The 17,688-nt window shown below is 40.3% G+C and overlaps 1 protein-coding gene across 12 annotated transcripts in view; it reads right to left on the minus strand.

The window, feature by feature from the left end:
* TNRC6B (trinucleotide repeat containing adaptor 6B) overlaps positions 1 to 17,688 on the minus strand; it is a 136,383-nt gene that overhangs the window by 55,231 nt on the left and 63,464 nt on the right. Inside the window, exon 1 of one of the 12 annotated variants that reach the window (XM_031600222.2) lies at positions 1,424 to 2,064. The exons of the other annotated variants lie outside the window; for them this stretch is intronic. The gene's annotated coding sequence lies outside the window, so the exon portion shown is untranslated. Of the gene's footprint in view, positions 1 to 1,423; positions 2,065 to 17,688 lie in introns of those variants that run through there. 12 annotated transcript variants of the gene reach the window in all.

Genomic DNA, 17,688 nt, shown 5'->3' on the forward strand with positions numbered 1-17,688 from the left:
GAGGCAGACTGCTGCTGCCGCTGCCTTGTTTTTCTATATACCTGGCTGAGGATCTGTGTTACTAAGGCTGCAGATGAAAGCTTAGCTCGTGAGGCCTACCTCCCCTCGTGCTCCTTCAGTAGAGGCGGATATTCAATACCCCACTGGGCACATCATCACCATTACTTTATAGGAATAATCAATATTTAGCAATTCAGGCTTCAAATCAACAATCCGTGTAGGCACACAGCTCAGTTCTGTTGAGCTGTCAGGGATCTATCCGAACGCTTGATATGGCCTATGTTCAAAACCATTAAATGCTTGACAAAAAATGTAACTGAAACCTTACTACTAAAACATCTACTCCAAAAATGAAGGTTTACCATTGAAAGTATGGCAGCTACAATTATGCTGATACAACTGCTGTCGTCTTTCAGGTGAGCCAGCCTGCAATGGCAGCAGGACAGCAGCCCTGAGAGCACCATGTAGAAGAAAGGTAAGCAGGTGATGATTTTGAGACGGAAGGGTTTTACTGCTTGTTTGTTTAATGCACTTTTTCTAACATCTGGAACACCACTGATCAGACATTGATCAATACAGCAAGCTGTGCATTTCGTGGCCCTCTTTTTTATGACCGCACATCATCACAGGAACAGAACCTTGCTGAATACAAACTTGTGAGAAGAAAATTGTCTGGAGAAAAACAAACATAGCAGTGTTCCGCGCTTCAACAAATTCTACAAAACAAAAACCTTTCAGGTATCTCATTAATTGATTCAGAGGATGCTGCCTATTAACTGAACATCAACTACAAGACTGTCTTCTAGCCTGCCCAAGGAAACCAGGCTCCATGATGTACCAGCAGCACCGGCTGCTTCTACTGATAACATCAGCACGGGGAGAAAAATGTAACTCTAAAATGAGTGGATTAAGAGTAATGCAATGGGGCATGGTTTTGTTTTTGTTACCAGCACATAGTGATGGAAACATGGACACACCAAAATCCCAAGGAGGAAATCTGATGAACAGCAACCAGTAGCTGAATTTTTATTCTAGTTCTCTAATAGGACCTTCATTAATTTCCTGCAAAATCTGAGAATTAACATTGTTGGAAAATGTTTAGAAAGTGCATTACAGACTCCATTTTTGATTAGTAAAACAAAAAGAAAAAACAACACGTTAACAGCTTACAAATGAAGGGAATCTCTAAGTGTTAATCCAAATTTTTGTTTTGAAAAGCAACACACAGAGCAGTAGCTATGACAGTGGATTCAATACATTACCTAACTCCTTGTACCAACCTCCTCTGGCTAGGACAAAACTAATCATTTCAGAAATAAAGGAGGGTTTTTCAGTGAGTTAACTAGAGAAAACAGTTGCAAAATTCAAGTTCTCACACAACATATCAGAAAGAGAAAAAAAAAGAGGCATTTAAAAAGCATACCCTCTCACAAAACAAGCTTTTGAGAATGCTATTTTCCTGCAAAATCCTAGCAGTCATTTTTCCTTTCTCCCCACAGCGCACGGGCTTGAGGCATGGGTAAAGAATAGAAGCTGTTCTTCACAGTCCCTGCTATCCGACTGAAAACGGCAGACGAGAGGACGCGCTGCGCTCCACACTGTGACAGCTATCTGCTGACTGCACGCCCTGATGGGTGCAGATAACGCCACACACAACCTTCGTCTGCGCGAAAAGCCACAACCCTATGAAGTCACTCTCGACTAAAACTGCATGAAAATGGAAATTACGTGTAGGATACAAATTCTGGGAAACTCAGAAGTGGCACTTCGGAGTATAAAGTTCTAAGTTCCTTCCAAGGGCTGCAGAGCGGCTGCATGAAAATGTCAGCAGTCCCCTGTAAGGATGCAGATCAGACAGAAGAACAACAAGTTCCCTTCCCTCCTTCTGCCCCCGCTCCTTACTTTCACTATTATTTGCTATAATACAACACGGCAGTGACAGCAAATTTCTCTGGGTGCATCCTAGAAGTCATCCTTCAAGCTGGGAACCAACCTTTCTATCCTCCTCCAGAACAGGAGAGATTATGAAACTACACTTGTAGGACTGACAGTGCTTTAACAGAACAAGCTTTTATCTATATAGCTACAAGGTCACATTTACGACTGATAAATTTTGTCTAGAGACTTAAGCCACAACCAAGCACAGCTGGAGGCCTTCACTTTGCATGAGAGAATCATATGCACTGCATGGGGCAATCTCACTTGGAGGCAACATTTGTTAATTCGAACTAGCTCAGGTCCCCCCTGATTCAAAACACCAGTCCAGAAGTAAATTAATTAGCATTTTAGAAATAGATCAAAAGACTCAAATTTGAGGGTCTAAACCAGGATGTAAATCTACAGCAAGGTATCCAATGCTGGCCAAGATTTGAAGGAAGAAAGATTTTCAGTGAGCTGTAGCTACTGCTACGTGTAATTAAATGAAACTGCAGCCCTTCCCCACAGCACTCAGTTAAAACTCTATATAAATTTTATCAATAGAAAGATTGATCTGCAAAAGTACCTGCATTTCCTCCTGAAGCTGACTCTGCAGTTGTGCTAGTAAAGACAACATGTCTTCTCAACTGGGCTGTATTCAGTCCTTTATTCCACCCTTTGCATGTGTAACCCTACTGCTGTCGCTTGCATCTCTGCAGTTTTAATTGTAACAGGGGCTTGACTGGTACGTTCCTGTATCATGCTTTATATATACATGGGTTAAAAAGAATACACTGATAGTAACAAGGGCCAAGAGCAATGATGAAGAGAACATACCACATACTGCTAAATGAGTATGCAGGATTTCAGTTCTCATACTCTGAGGCTCAGGCCCTTCTTGCTGCAGCTAAGAACACCAACAATCAACTGCTTCAGTTGGACGAAAGCTCTGAAATCAAATCAATTAACTGGGACTACAGAGACCAAAACCAAAGCAAAAGGAACTGCTGCCCTACGGAGCACGGAAAGCCCAACAATTTTAATTCTACTTTCATTCAGAGTGTTACAGTTTAACCTAAGTATCCATTATTTCAACACCGTGAGAAGAGCATGGCGTGTTCAAACACACACAGGTGTGCTCCGGCGTGTTCAAACAGAACATCAAACAGCAGCGAGGTGTTACGCAGCCTGGGCTACAACCCAGAGCCTGAAGGTGGAATTACTTCCACTAGACTGAGCCATTTAAGGAGTTGTGATCTAGCTGATCGAAAGATTCAAAATGGGACTCACTGTATGAAACGTTACACAAATGCACATCACAGCCACATTCTTTCTTATGCAATGCTCATGTGCATAAAGCAGACTGAGCCAAGCTGCACGAGTTGGCTCAATGTGGGATAGCCCCTTAGAAACCTGGCCTTCAGGCTGAACTGCAAAAGTGGAGTATGGAACTACTTTAGAACAAGTTAACTCTGATACATAGAAGGGAAAAACCAAACAAACAAACCCTCAGAATAAGCACTTCTGAGTACAAATACTTCCTGGACTATAAAAAAATAAACCTAGAGCATAACATTTTTGAGGAAAAAAAAGAACAGTTGTTTGCTTGAAATGAGACTGAAGATCGTACCATCACTGAACTACAACACTGAAGAGATTGGCTATTCATCCCAGAACTGACCAGCTAGGAAAGGGACAACTGTTCTACACCTTTTTTGAATGAAAATGAAATGTAAGTAACAGAACTCAGCCCTAAAATATGGAAATAGTTTTTCGTATCTGTAACATTATATATGAATGTATATACACACAGTCTAACACATAAGACAATAAATAACAGAAGCCATGCCAGAAAAAGGCACGCTGTGGATTTGATACACACATAAAGTACACACTTTGCTATACATTAACTGAAAACTCTTTAGAAAAAGTGTCCAAGAAGTGCTCTGTAAAGCAGCACTTTTAAAAGGAGTTGTTTGCCCATCCAGGAGTTAGAGTAGGCTGCTTCTGTCTTCTCTTTGGCTGGAGACCAAAACCACGTCACAGTGAGAAGTTTGCTTACTTTAAATAGCGTATCTGGAACAAGAGATATGCCTTTATCACTGCAAAACATCAGTCATCTGAAGTTGCTGGAGAAAATAACTGAACTCACAAGATCAGCATGCTGACTACACTACAAGTATGCTTTTCTAAAGAACGACTCCTTATAGAATGCTACTACACTTGTTAATAGGGTAGGGTTAATTATTTCTGGAGTACTGCATAGATATATACATGCACAGTGATTTACAGTGATAGAAAGACTGACATAAGTTCATACAGATGGAGTTGTGCTCTCAACACTTCAACAACCGGTGTTGAGGGGTTCCATTTCAGTTTGATTAGCCTCCTGTTGATCAATAAACCTTAGACTGCATAAAATAAGAACTGAAATCTCTTTCATATTCCATATTTCTTGCCTGTGTTTGTTCTATAACATTACACTTTCCAGCTGTAGCAACTATATACATTGAAAATTCTACTTTAAGGCAAGTCCTAAAGTTTCCGCAAGTTGGCCTCAGTAGACAGAAATCAAAGTTTTGAGTAAATGGAAAGCTACAGCCAAAATCCTGGAATGTCAGATCCGAGCAAGCTTCCTTCCCTCCTTCAGTCTTCAATTGCTTCAAAGCTTTTATGGATCACTAATGATTTATTCATTACATGTGCACACAAAAATATCAAAACCACAGATGAAGTGTTTAGAAAGTTGTGAAACGTGGTGAAGAATACCTCAAGAATGGCAAAGCATTCAGTTAGAAATCAACCCGTCATTAACAGCTCCATAATTTGTTGTCATATCAGAACATTCATTCAGCAAGACAGTTCTATTCAGAATTTCAAGGTTTCACTGAAGGATCAAATAATGTCATTTTTTAAATAGAAAGTAAGATGCATAGAAAGCCCTATTATCTCAAATTGTTTACCAAGAAAGGTATCATTGTGGTTCTATAACCCACAAAAAAAGAAAAAAAATACGTTGAGAAATGAATGAATGACAACAGACAGAGAACAATTAATGGGTAACAGCCACCACAATACAATCTCAATAAAGAACTTGTGACTGCTCTCAGAAGGAGCTGAACTTCCCCTTGCATGTGTGCGACTTCTTTTCACTACCCCTTCTAAAAAGAACTTTTTACCTATCCCGCTGTGCATACAGAAGTACTTCAAGAGCCCTACTTTGCCACACAACATGGGGCTTGAAATAAGGGCAGCCTATCTGGGAAAAGCGCCAGATGTCGGTAAAAGGATTGCTTATTAGTCTGCAAGTGCAGTATACACAAGTATTTGACAGTATTGGTTTGCATTAAAAGATTAAGAGCTGTAAATTCTACCAGTTTTATAACCTCAAATGGCTTGTATGTTGGGAGAAAAAAAAAACGCTCTCATGTGAAAACTGACAGAAAGAAAGTTGCAAAAAATCTTTTCCCTAAACAGCACATTTCAGGTTTCATTCCTAATTTCCAAACCAGTTCACTCTTAAGAAGCCAGTGACACTTTCCTCTTACCGGTCTTATCATCAGTCACAAGAGTGACTCTTATTTAAAAGGACCTCTGGGAGTTACCTGGTGTAACCCCATGTTCACAGCAGGGCCATCATCACACAGGCTGGTCAGGACTTAGTCGCATTCTAAGCATCTCCAAAGACAGAGAAATAACCCCTACTATGAAGAGCCTGTTCCACTTTTTGACTACACTCACTGCACTTCCTCAAAATCTAATTTGAATTCCCTTTCTCCACCTTGCATTCACTGCCTCTTGGCTTTTTTTTCTTCACTGCACACCATTTCCACTAATAGCCTGGCTCTCTATACATGCTCATTAGGCGGCTGACGACAGCAGTCAGTAACATTACCTCCTTAGCTATCTAAGTCTGAACAAATCCAGTTCTCTCAGCTTCTCCTTGTGCAAGATGTGCTCCAGTCTGCTAAGTATCTTGGTGGCCATTTAATGTGCCACTGTCTTTCCTGTATGGGTGCAAAAACTGGTCACAGCACATAAAAGGCAGTCTCGTAGGTACTGAATAGAGAAGAAACACTTCTGTTGACCCACTGGCTATACTCTTGTTAATGCAGCCCAACATGTGCTTGGTTTCTTAACAGCAAGGACACCTTCCTGATTCACATTCTGGTTTTATTCTTCCAGGACTTCAGGTGTTTTTTCTGCAAAGCTACTTTCTAGTTTGTAGATGCCCAGCCTGTGCATGGCATCATTCTGCCCAAGGTGTGGGACTTTCCATTCATACTGTCTGAACATCAAGAGGCTTCTGCCAGACCCTTTCTTCCAGCCTGTTCCCTCTTGCTATTCCCCTGAATAGCAATCATACACTCTAAAAGTGTCCAGCACTCAGTCCAGTTGTGGATTATCTGCAAACTCAGTGAGGCTAGGTGACTGACCAGGTCACTCACAGACATGGAACAGTACTGGTCCCAGGGATGACCTGCCCAGGACACCTTACTGCCCAGCTCTCCACAGGACTTACATCACTGACCACAACCAATACTGTATCACTGACTCTGGCCATCCAGCTCAGGTACCCTTTTTGAAAAAAGAAAAAAAAAAAAGAAGAGAACAACAAAAAAAAAAGAACAAAAAAGTATTTCTGTACTTATTGGCTGAGTGAACTAGATACTAATGCCAGATGTTTTCTGCAGATCTGCAGCAGGAGAGCAGTACCAGCTATCCATCTGTATGGGCTGTCTGCCCATGCACTTTGACTCGCACTTTGCAGCCTAGATAGGCTGTACAAGGCAAGCTCAAAGCTCTACAGGCAGCTTTACCAACTTCTCAAAGGTGCTTTGAACTTGTTCCAAATAGCGAGGAAAGTGAAGTTGATGAGCATTACTTACATCTTAATAATGTATTTTCACATGTACGGCTGACAAGCGTTATTTAAAAAATAGAACTATTTTACACTTAACCTAACAGCAGTTAGGAAAAGCTAGCTCTCCTGACAATGGCATAACTTAATTCTAACAAAGGCAGCTCTGTAATTTCTTATAGACGCCGGCATTAAATGCCAAGAACAAAATTATTCTTTAAGATACACATGCACAAAAATCCCAAGGAAGTATGCTATTTGTTGTGGCAACTGCAGCAATGCACTCATACCAATTATAACATAAACACTGAAAAAGTGTAAAACAGCTCAATTAAACTATGCATTTTCTGCTATGGGGTCATTATGATACCAACACAGGTCTCACACCTCAAAAAACTGGATCACAGAACATCTCTGGTAACAGAAGTAGCTACATTCACACAGAATCACAGGATGGTTTGGATTGCAAGGAACCACTGGGTTCATCTATTCCAACCCTTGCACCAGCAGGGACACCCACAGCAGTGTGCTCATATCCAGCTGGCTTTTGAAGATCCTGAAAGGTTGCAGCCAGAGGGTTGTGATCAGTGGCTCTATGTCCAAGTGGAGACTGGTGATAAGATGATGGGATCAAGTGAATCCTCAGCAAGTTGAGAGGTGCAGATGATAAGGCAGAAGGAATAAACTCAAAAGGTGGGCCCAATGTGAGCCTGATGAGGTTCAACAAAGCAAAGTTTTGCACTTGGGTTGAGAGTATGTATACAGACTGAGAGAACACTTTGAGAGTAGCCCTGTTGAGAAGGACTTAATGGTTCTGATAGATAAAAAACTTAATGTGAGCCAATAGTGTGCACTTGCAGCCCGGAAGGCCAAAAGCATTCTGGATTGCATCAGAAGAGGGGTGGCCAGCAGGGTGAGTGGGGTGATTGTTCCCCTCTGCTCTGTTCTCATGAGGCCTCACTTGGGGTACTGCATCCAGGTCTGGGACCCCAACACAAGAATGATGTGAAGCTCTTGGAGCACATCCAGATTATCAGAGGGCTGGAGCACCTCTCCTGTGCAGAGAGGTTGATGTACCTGCGTTTGTTCAGCCTGGAGGAGTATTTGAGAGGAGCTTATAAACAGGAAGGTGACTGGCTTTTTATGCAGTCTGATAACATTATGACAAGGTAGAAAGGTTTTAAAATAAAGGAGGAGAAATGTAGGTTAAACACTAGGAGGAAACCCTTTACTCAGAAGGTGATGAGGTGCTGACACTAGCCGCCCAGAAAGGCTGTGGTTGCCCCATCCCTGGAGCTGTTCAAGGTAGAGGGCTGTAATTCTATGGTCATCCTGTTCCATCAGGCCCCATGGACTTCTACATAGGTCACTCCAGCAGTAACGTTTCCTATTTATTTCCATGGAAGCTACAACAGACAGGAAGAGCAGAGTAACACTAATTGATAGAACAAATTCTTAGCTACAAAACACCATTTTTTAACGGTTACCATCATTAGCTGACAATCCCCATTTTGTGGTGTGACAGCAGTGCACAGCTATCTGCACATGGCTTGTCTTTCACATCTCTGTTGTCACTGCAGAAATTACCACCCACTGTCTCTCTGAGCTCACATCCACTGTTTGGTCTCTGAAAACGTTCAACAAGCATTAATGAATGCCAATGTGTGCAATTCTTTCTGTATGGAGGAACTCAGTGACACACCACTGCCTCATTTCCACTGCCATGTCAGACAGCATTTTGACAGACTGCTACTTTGCTGCCATTTGTCACACGGTAACAAAATGTAATGAATATTGGCAGGAAGGTTAAAACTCCACTGCAATGGGTTACTATGCTAAAGCTCACTGTATTGCTTTCCAGCCAGCTTGCTGCCCACAACACCACTGCTCCACCTGGCCAGTTGCATCTCATCTTACATCATCCTCATCTCTCAAAGGTGCATCTGAGATTAAAGAACTGAAAGCTGAGAGTGGCATTATCCATACAGGCCATGCTTCATATGGCCTGTTTTCCTCCCTGTGTCCCACTCTCCAAGCAAGAAGATAAAGGAGAAGACCACACCACCTGCATTCCCAATTCCTTCAACATATCAAAAAAGAATTTATGTCCCTTGAAAATATTTTCATACTCTCCTCACTGCAGCTTCATGCAAACCAACTTGAAAGAGTAGGAATGGGCAGTAGTCCTCTGACTTTACGAGGCACCAGAATATCTTCTTGATATTGAAAATTCAGGCTCCTACCAGGCAGGAAACCTCTTCAGAGAGGTGGCAAATAGGTGTTTCACTGCATTTCATCAAAGGGGCCTCAGTTACTAAATACTTCACACCATTGTTTAGGTGGCACTGTTTCAAATACTGGTGATTGGTTAGACCAATTTTACGTGGTTTTCCTTTTTTTAGGCTGTAACCTTCATCCATGTCCTCTCCTTCTTCAGCCTCAGAGCCTTATATCTTCTGCACTGGGGCACTTTGGGAGCAAGGGGAAGATTTCTCCTCCTGCTCTGAGAAAAGATGAATGTCTCATCTTCCTCATCTGGTGTGTTATTTTAGTCTCCTCTGCACTACAAGCTAGCTTAGCTTCTTCCTCTCTCTGGGACTTAAGGCTGTCAGGGAGCTTATGTCAGTGCACAACTACCCATGTAGTTGCCAAGCCACTCTCTGTAATATCTGAAAAGTCATGGCTGTCAGGTAAAATCCCCAGTGACAGGAAAACATCACTCCCATTTTTAAGAATTATAAAATTCGTTGTTTAATTGATAAGGAATCTTATTATATTTATTTCATTTCCAAACACACACTTGAAATTCACTTGCTATAACAGTGAAAATAATTTAAGCAAGTAAAGCAACATCCTGACAAGCACATTACAGATCTCCAGTTCTGTAAAATATAATACAATTTTGCACATATGGTGCTTCAGGGCACTACAATAATAAAAATAGCATTTATCAAATTATAAGTCATTATTTTAATTATACTAAATCAATACAGTAAAATAAGAATGTATTTAATTTTATCAGTGGGAAGCTAAGAGCAAGGTTTTCTGCACAGAGTTGCTATTCTGCTGCTGCAGGCCAAGCTGGAAGAAGCAGCAAGTTGAAGTTGTTTGAACTTCTGATATTAGAAACAAAAGACAATTTGCTCAGTTTGGGTTTTTTTTTTTTTTTTTTTTGGCAAAGACATTTAGAGTTTATATTTTCTATTGCAATTATTGCCAGAGGCCATATTTATTTTTGACAGGTAAGAAAGTTTATTCATTCTCTTCCTGCAAATACACAAAGTTTCAGGACTGTTACTACTCCTATCAGGAAATCTAAATTAGAAGTGGGAAGGGAAAGTAAGCAACATATTTTGCAGGTCTGTTTAATGCTCTATCAATCTTGCCAAATTACTTCTTCAAACTAATCTGCGTACACTCAGTGTAGTGTAAGTTCTCCATATTCCTAGTAAAGACTTTTAAGTAGGCTTATATGAAGAACCTTTCCTGACATCCCCTTCTCCCCCAGTAAAGGTGGTTATGCTATTTCATAGAATGGATGAAGTTGGAAGGGACCTCAAAGGTCACCCAGTTCCAAGCCCTGTGTGGACAGGGCTGCCATCCATCAGAGCACCATCCAACCTGGCCTCCTTTTCACCCTTAAAACCAGCTGAGTTTAGAGCTGATCTAGGACTGAAGGCAAGAAAAAAGTCCCCAGAATTTACCAGTCAGACTGCAGAGAAGCAGGAAATACATGGGTGTGCTCAGTCACAACCCACCATAACGTATATGCACAAACCAGCACTTGTATTCAGCTACGTCTTACACTTCACTGGTTTAGTAAGTTCCTTGGAAGGCACTCTAAGGGATGGTTCTGAAGCCCCATGTGCTTTGTGCAATGAGTAAAATAGAGATGAGAAAAAAAGCCTGAAACCCTGCATTTGCATGCATAAAGCTTGGCAGATAATTTCACTTAATGCTATTGTGCCTTACGTAATTTGACAAATTGTCAGCTGGCAATATTTTCAACAGCTGTATACCATCCAAAAAGTTCAGAGGTACCTCGCAGTTGTAATGAGAGTCTGCACTCATAACATTCCTCTGTCAGATGGAGGAAAGAAAACCACACAAGAGATTGATATGTTTATTGTTATGAAATAGCCTAATACTAGATGCTCTAAGAGCCGATTATCAATCTTGGCAATCACAAATACAGACACAGTCAAATACACACAGTATTCTGTCTGCTCTAAGAACCTGTTTACCAGCTCAATACCATGGATTAGCAAGCGAGTTCTTAGAATGCAATAAAGATTATATGCACTTCATTCACTCATTGTGCACTTCCAGTTAAGCGCAGCACATACAATCTCTCTCATTCAAGTTCAGTTACACAAAATTGAGGCAGCTCTATACCTAGGTATGACACGTTCCAGATCTGGCTCTAAAACCAACTGTTAAATTCAGCACCTTCTCATCCTCTGCCACTTCTAATGATGCACGCCCTTACAAAACACAGACCACGTTTAGAGCTCACTGAACTTGTATGCCAGTTTTTATTTTTATTTTTTAATTTTGAATTGATGTGGGGGATGGATGACATTTAATATCACACGCTGCAATAACACAGATCTTTCCCAGGATATGTTACAAAACAAGAGGCTGTATGACCTGCTCAAGGTTACAGTATGACTCCATTGCTCACTCCGAATTAAAAACTGGTATCCTCCTGACTCCACCTGCATTTTCACTAATAAATACCACTAGTGAACACTTACACAGTTCCTTTCATCACAGGATGTCAGAGGTCTTTATAAATATTAATTAAGCATTGCAACAACACTAAGAAGTATGTAAAACTTAATTCTGCATGAGTAAACCCAAGCAAAGAATAAATAACCTATGTTCAAAGACACAGGACAAGTCAGCAGCATGGAGAATAAACAGTTCTTGCCACTGAGGAACACTTCATTAGAAACAGGGACAAAGCTACTCCAAGTGTGATTTGAACAACGCAGACCTAGATAGAGAAGGAGGGATTTCACAGAGCGTATCAGTTGTTGGTATCTTTCAAGAAATTGACAAATTGTGTAATTAATTCTTCAACATGTTACCAGCTCCAAAAACCAAACAGAAACAGCCAACAAGTTGCGGAGCTTTCCCAGGTTACATCTATCACCCAATCTTCATCAAAAATGTCTTACAAGACCCTGATCAACTCATAACTTAAAAGCACAGCTAAGTTTGAGGTCCAGGTGTGCTAAAGCACGTCCAACTTTCCAGCCTGGAGCCACAGGAGCTTTATGCAAAATCTGGCAGTATCTGCTCTCCAGACTTCTGCAACCCCAGCCTTCAGCTGAATAACTCTCTTAGTCTGCAAAAGCAGAGATATGCAACCTTTTTATCCCAATCCAGTCATGTCAAGTTCCTGCTTTGGTTCTAATATCAGTTAAACTGATTTTTTGCAATACTCCTACCCAGTTCTCAGTTGAGTTTTGTTAAGCTTGCAAAGCTGCTGATCCTTACCTTTTATCTAGAATTATTTATAATGGACATCCAGTGCAAAATGTGTCTCAGCACATTCTCATTCATTTAACAGACACTCCACAGGTCAGGGAACTCCCACGTGTACACTAATGAAGTAATGAGAACTACCTTCCCTTAAAGAAACAACAACCCACAAATAATGGTTGTATCAAGTACTATCATTCAGATTCTATTTTACAATCTAGTCAGGTCTGGGCGTGCTAGCATTACAGGTACAGAAAATACTCTAGCACTGAAAAACCTATTTTATAAAGCTACTATTTGGTATTTGTTGTTCATGGGTTATTTACAGATGATGAAAACCTAAAATCCAGTGGAACAGCCATACTAAGTTTTAAGCCAGGTGTTTCACAACAAAAAAGCTTAAACATCTTTGCCTCTTCAAGCATATAATTAAAGCAAATTGTCTTGTCAGACAAACTTTTAGTATGCATTTTAAGATATACTTTTTAGAATTTACAGACTAACAAACTTCTTTCCCTTTTGTGTGCATATGAAGATTTATAAGCCAATGAAGGTCACCTTGACAAATGAAATTAATCAGCTGCCTCCTTAAAGCAGCTTGTAGAAGCAAACACACACAGCCATTCACACCACGGAGTGAAACTCACAAGATGTAAAGGTAGCACTGAAGGGAGCAATTTTGTTAACAGGCCACAACCTCCTGTTCTGCAGCTTGCACCCGTGGTAAAGGCAGGCAGGGATCAGCTCTCATTAAAGCCTCCATGAGGACGAGAGGCAGCAGGGCCCACTCAAGGAACTAAGTGAATCAGAAGTGCACTAAGAGCTTTCCTTGAGGCACAGACATTCTGAAGTCCAAAACAGGACGTGAATTGTAGAACAACATTGAAGGTCATAAAATGTAAGTCAGTAAATGAAAAATGTGGCTTTTACTATGAAACTGTATATGCTTTCAATCAATGAGGAAAAGTGAACTATAGTATGGTTTGCTCCCAATAAAGACAGATGTTTGATTTAGTAATTACTTTTAAAGCAGCAAGACTTCAGAGCACCGAAAAACAACTGTGTTCAACTCTGGAAGAACTCTTTAGGAGCCCTGAAATGTGTTAAGCACACAAAGCCTGGTATGGAAGCATTTGCTTGTAAGATGCGTGCTTCTCAGCCTTGTTATTGCAACCAGCTGGCTACACTTTTCAGTCATTCTTCATTCAAAAGTAACATCAATTATTCAAAATATCACAACTCATTATTTCTCAACTTGATTCATACAAGTTATTAAGACACAAGGAGAAATTGTTCACAGGCTCACAGAATGAAAACTTGTCCATTTTAAAGAAAGTGCACCTAAGAAACCCAGAAAAACACAAACACAACACAGAACCAGCACAAGATAGGACTTGTTTTGAACAACAGGAAGCCAATCATCCTTCCTCACGAAGTTATTTAAGCAGCCAAAAAATTCAAAGCCTCTTTAAGCTTGTCTTTTCATATCATCACTTGACTTAAGAAAGGTGTGATCATTTTGATCTGGCATTGCAAGAACACAATCACCTACAATCAGCAAAAATACACATACCCACATCAAAGCACACAGCGCCTCCAACCATGGGGAACACGGGTAAGCAGCACAAAATGGAAAGCAGAAGTTGCCATAATCTTTCCTAAATTTTCAAGACTGAAAATTGATGCGTTTTTGAAGAACAGCTGTAGAATGCTTGACAAAGATCAAGTCCACTGAACGTTAGCCATGTACCCCTCACTTGGAAATTCTTAAGAGAAAAATCAATTGTAAAGGCCAATACTAAGCTTTTAAGCATCGTAGGTCTACATACCATGTCACTGAGTATCTATCAAGGAAAAATCCTACTTTTAGGAATCCCACAGAATGAAGCTCCTGGAAAAACACACATGATACACTTCACAAAGTCCATAAGAAATTAATTTTCACATATACCAAAGAAAAAAACTCACATACCTTGCTTTCACTTCTAAAAGCACAACGCATTGATACGTATTGCTGGTACACAAATGCAGCATCTAAAACCCTTTAATTTCTATTTTCTTCACATGTTTAAGTGAATTGGCTGCATTAACTGCTACTGTAGTGTAAAAGAATAATCACTAATTTAAAGAGAAAAAAAAGTTTGAGTTTTCTTAACCTTTTTTTTTTGTTTCCCCCAAGCTATGTTTGGAAGGATACAAAGAGCTGAGCATTCTCCATAGGAAGCATTAGTGTAGACATTAATAGAAGTTAAGTCATGAGCTTTGTAAGGTCACAGAAAACTGCAACTGTCCAATTACAAATGCATTTTATTAGTATTATTTTTAAAGATCACTCCAAGGAAAAGTTCAAGAGCCAGCAGCATGGCTAGCACCAGAAACACTGCTGTCTACTTGAATGTTTTTGCTTAAAAAGAAAAATCAACAGTTACCACAACCCACGGAGGAAGACCATCACGAATAGCAGCCACTGCCTCACAATAAAGCACACCTGCCTCAATCACACATCTGCCCAATTTAAATGGGAAAATACAAAGCTATGCTAAACATAGCAGCATTGTGTACAGATCTCTCACTGATCTGCACAGATAACCTGAAAAGTGACACCCACTCAGTGCTACCTAATAAAAAATGTGGATCATCTCTTCTTGTGGAAAACTGCATTCTGCAGGCCATACACTCACACTTATTTAACACAGCTACTTCAAGTTAACTAGCCACAACAGTTAGGAAGCAGAAACAAACTCCAGAAAATAATCCATTTGCAGGCAGAGCATCATCACCTCTTATATTCTGACAATCTGCTCTCCATCGTCCTTTTTCATAGACTTACCATGCACACCGTTCCCCAGCTACAGATTTTAAGAAGTCAATTTTGTTCCGTGCCTTCTGGAAATAAAGCACAGATTAAACCACCTCGTCTAGACATGAAACTCGCTAATTGCTGAGTAAACAATCATTTCCTTATTTCTTAAGCAAAGACTGTAAAAAGTTGAAGTGAAAAGTGTTCACTGTATCCTCAGGCATTTGTCTAAACTAAGGACAGACTCCAATCGAGGAAAAGATTCCTTTTAACCAGGCTGCTATTTCTATGAAGTTGATGTCTGCCCAGTTTTAGCAGTCCCTCACCTGAGAATTACTGCTATTGGTGCTGAGGGTTGAAGATGAGTTTCAGAAACCCTGACTGAGGATTATCATTCCCTGTATCTCTTTCCAGAAGCGATAATTTGCAGCTTGAACAGTGCTGCTCAAGTCATTCACAGATACACTACCAGACCCACTGCTACATTCAATTCCACTTAATCTGTTGTTTTCTAATGCAATGGTTTATAGTAACCTCAACATTTTTAGAAATTTGAAATGCCTATCAGAGGACTGGATCTACCCTGCAACTGAAAAATCTGTTGTTCATTCATACTCAAAAAGTAAGAGGGAAATGTATTAAAATTTAACTATACATCACCACCAAAAAAGAATCTACTCTTGCAAGCTATATTGGCTCCATATTACTTGTATCCCACAGTGTTTACATTCATTCACAACATGGACTCTCACATAAGAAAGTTCTTTTGGCACAGAAAATGTCTAAGATGAATGGAACTTGCAAACCATATATTCAACATGGCTATGGGTCATCTCCCAGGCATGCACCACTCCTTTTTCCTAGAGAAGAGGGAAATAACTCACAAAGGAAGAGGTAATCCAGAAAATAACCTAAAACTAGGAAGCCACTGAACTGCCACCTAGAAGGCAGAAATTACAGAATAGCACTACCTGTGGTGTACAGACAAAATATATATACAGACACAATTGAAAACCTGAGGTGGAAAATACAGTGAAATTATATTTACAACATTTCTGAAGTTTTAACATTAAACTGATTTGCCTTGTTAAATTCTCAAGTAGCATACACTACTTTCAAGTAATTTTTACCTCGCTGCATTAAGAAAGGCATCTTATTTCTAATAATAAACATTTCTCATTTTATTTTTTATTTTTTTTTACTTCTGAGCAGTTAAAAATATCCGTTCTTTTTGAACTTCTCTGCTAACAGAGAAGGCAGCCACATCAAAACCACTTAAGGCATTCAGTGTAAAGATTCATCTAACAGTTTGCACATTTCCAGCTCCAAGTAATTCCTATCTCTGCTGACAGCAAATCTGAAGACATCTCCACTCTGTAAGAGCTACATCTTCAATCCAGCACTGATAGAATTTGTGAAAGTGTGGAACAGAGCAGCTCGATTTTATTTAGATGCTACTGCAAAACACTGTGTGACACTTAACAGGAATGCAAGGCACTCCACAAAAACTGCTCTCCTGCTAAGTCAAACTATCTCTCTATCCTCTTTAAGGAAGGTGGCTCTGCATAAAGACAGGTCAACTCTTTGCTGCTATATAAAGTTGAAGGTTAAAATGCATAAGCTGGTGTGGGAGACTATTTCCTGCTGAAAGAAAAGCCCTTTAAACACTAGAACCTCAAATCTAATTTGTTGGCTTATTGATGCTTCTGTGCATACTGCCAGCACAAAGCTTCTAACTCTCTATGAAGCCACTGTACTGAGAAAATGGACAGTGCAACTGAGCAAAGAGGTGAGCATGACCACACAGTAAAAGTGGCAGGGAATTCACTTGTGTAAGTGGTTGAAATTCTGAATTTCAGGAAGGGATCAGACCTCCTGCTTTAATCAGGATCATCTGCTGGAAACAACATTCTGAATTAAAAAGGCCTTCGATAAGCTTGCTCTTACCAACGTGTTACTTTAAAAACAGAAAGGAGAATTTTCATCTGCTAATGATTAATCTACCCATCTAAATCAAAGTCCGCACAGCTCAGAATGAACTATCTCAGTCAGTCAGGTCTCTGTCATCATCCTTAGAACCCAGCACATTGCACACTTCTGGGGTGGTAACGAGATAGTACTCATGTCTGTATACTGATGAGCAGCTGAGTTTAGTTATTCAGTTCAGTATTTCCAGAAGGCCTATTGGGAAGAGCTACACGTTTAACTCTAAATTACCAGTTGTAAGAAGCGAATGGAGCAAGAACTGCCAAAGCAACGTCCATCCCAAAAGCGGCCCAGGACTGCGCAACAGACCTGACAGTCATCCAGTTTGAACATCTTCTGAAGCCACAGCCAAAAGGAAGTGGGACTTGTGAACACCAGAAGAGCTGAAACTGAAAGGGAAACTACTGCAGAGAGCATTTCTTATTTGGTTCAATTAGCAGGGTGCATACAAGAGGACAGCGAGTTAGGAGGAAAAAAAAACAACCAAGAAACAAACCACTAATACTGATTACTTATTGCAACTTTCGTCACTACCAATGTAAAGTCTTAAATGCAGCCTCAAAGTGCACCAGCATCCAGTAACAGTTCTTTCTGAATAGAGAAACAGTCACACTGCCATGCTGAGCAAGGAAGG

Source organism: Phasianus colchicus, chromosome 1, assembly GCF_987193195.1.
Source record: "Phasianus colchicus chromosome 1, bPhaCol1.hap1.1, whole genome shotgun sequence".
Lineage (NCBI taxonomy): Eukaryota > Metazoa > Chordata > Aves > Galliformes > Phasianidae > Phasianus > Phasianus colchicus.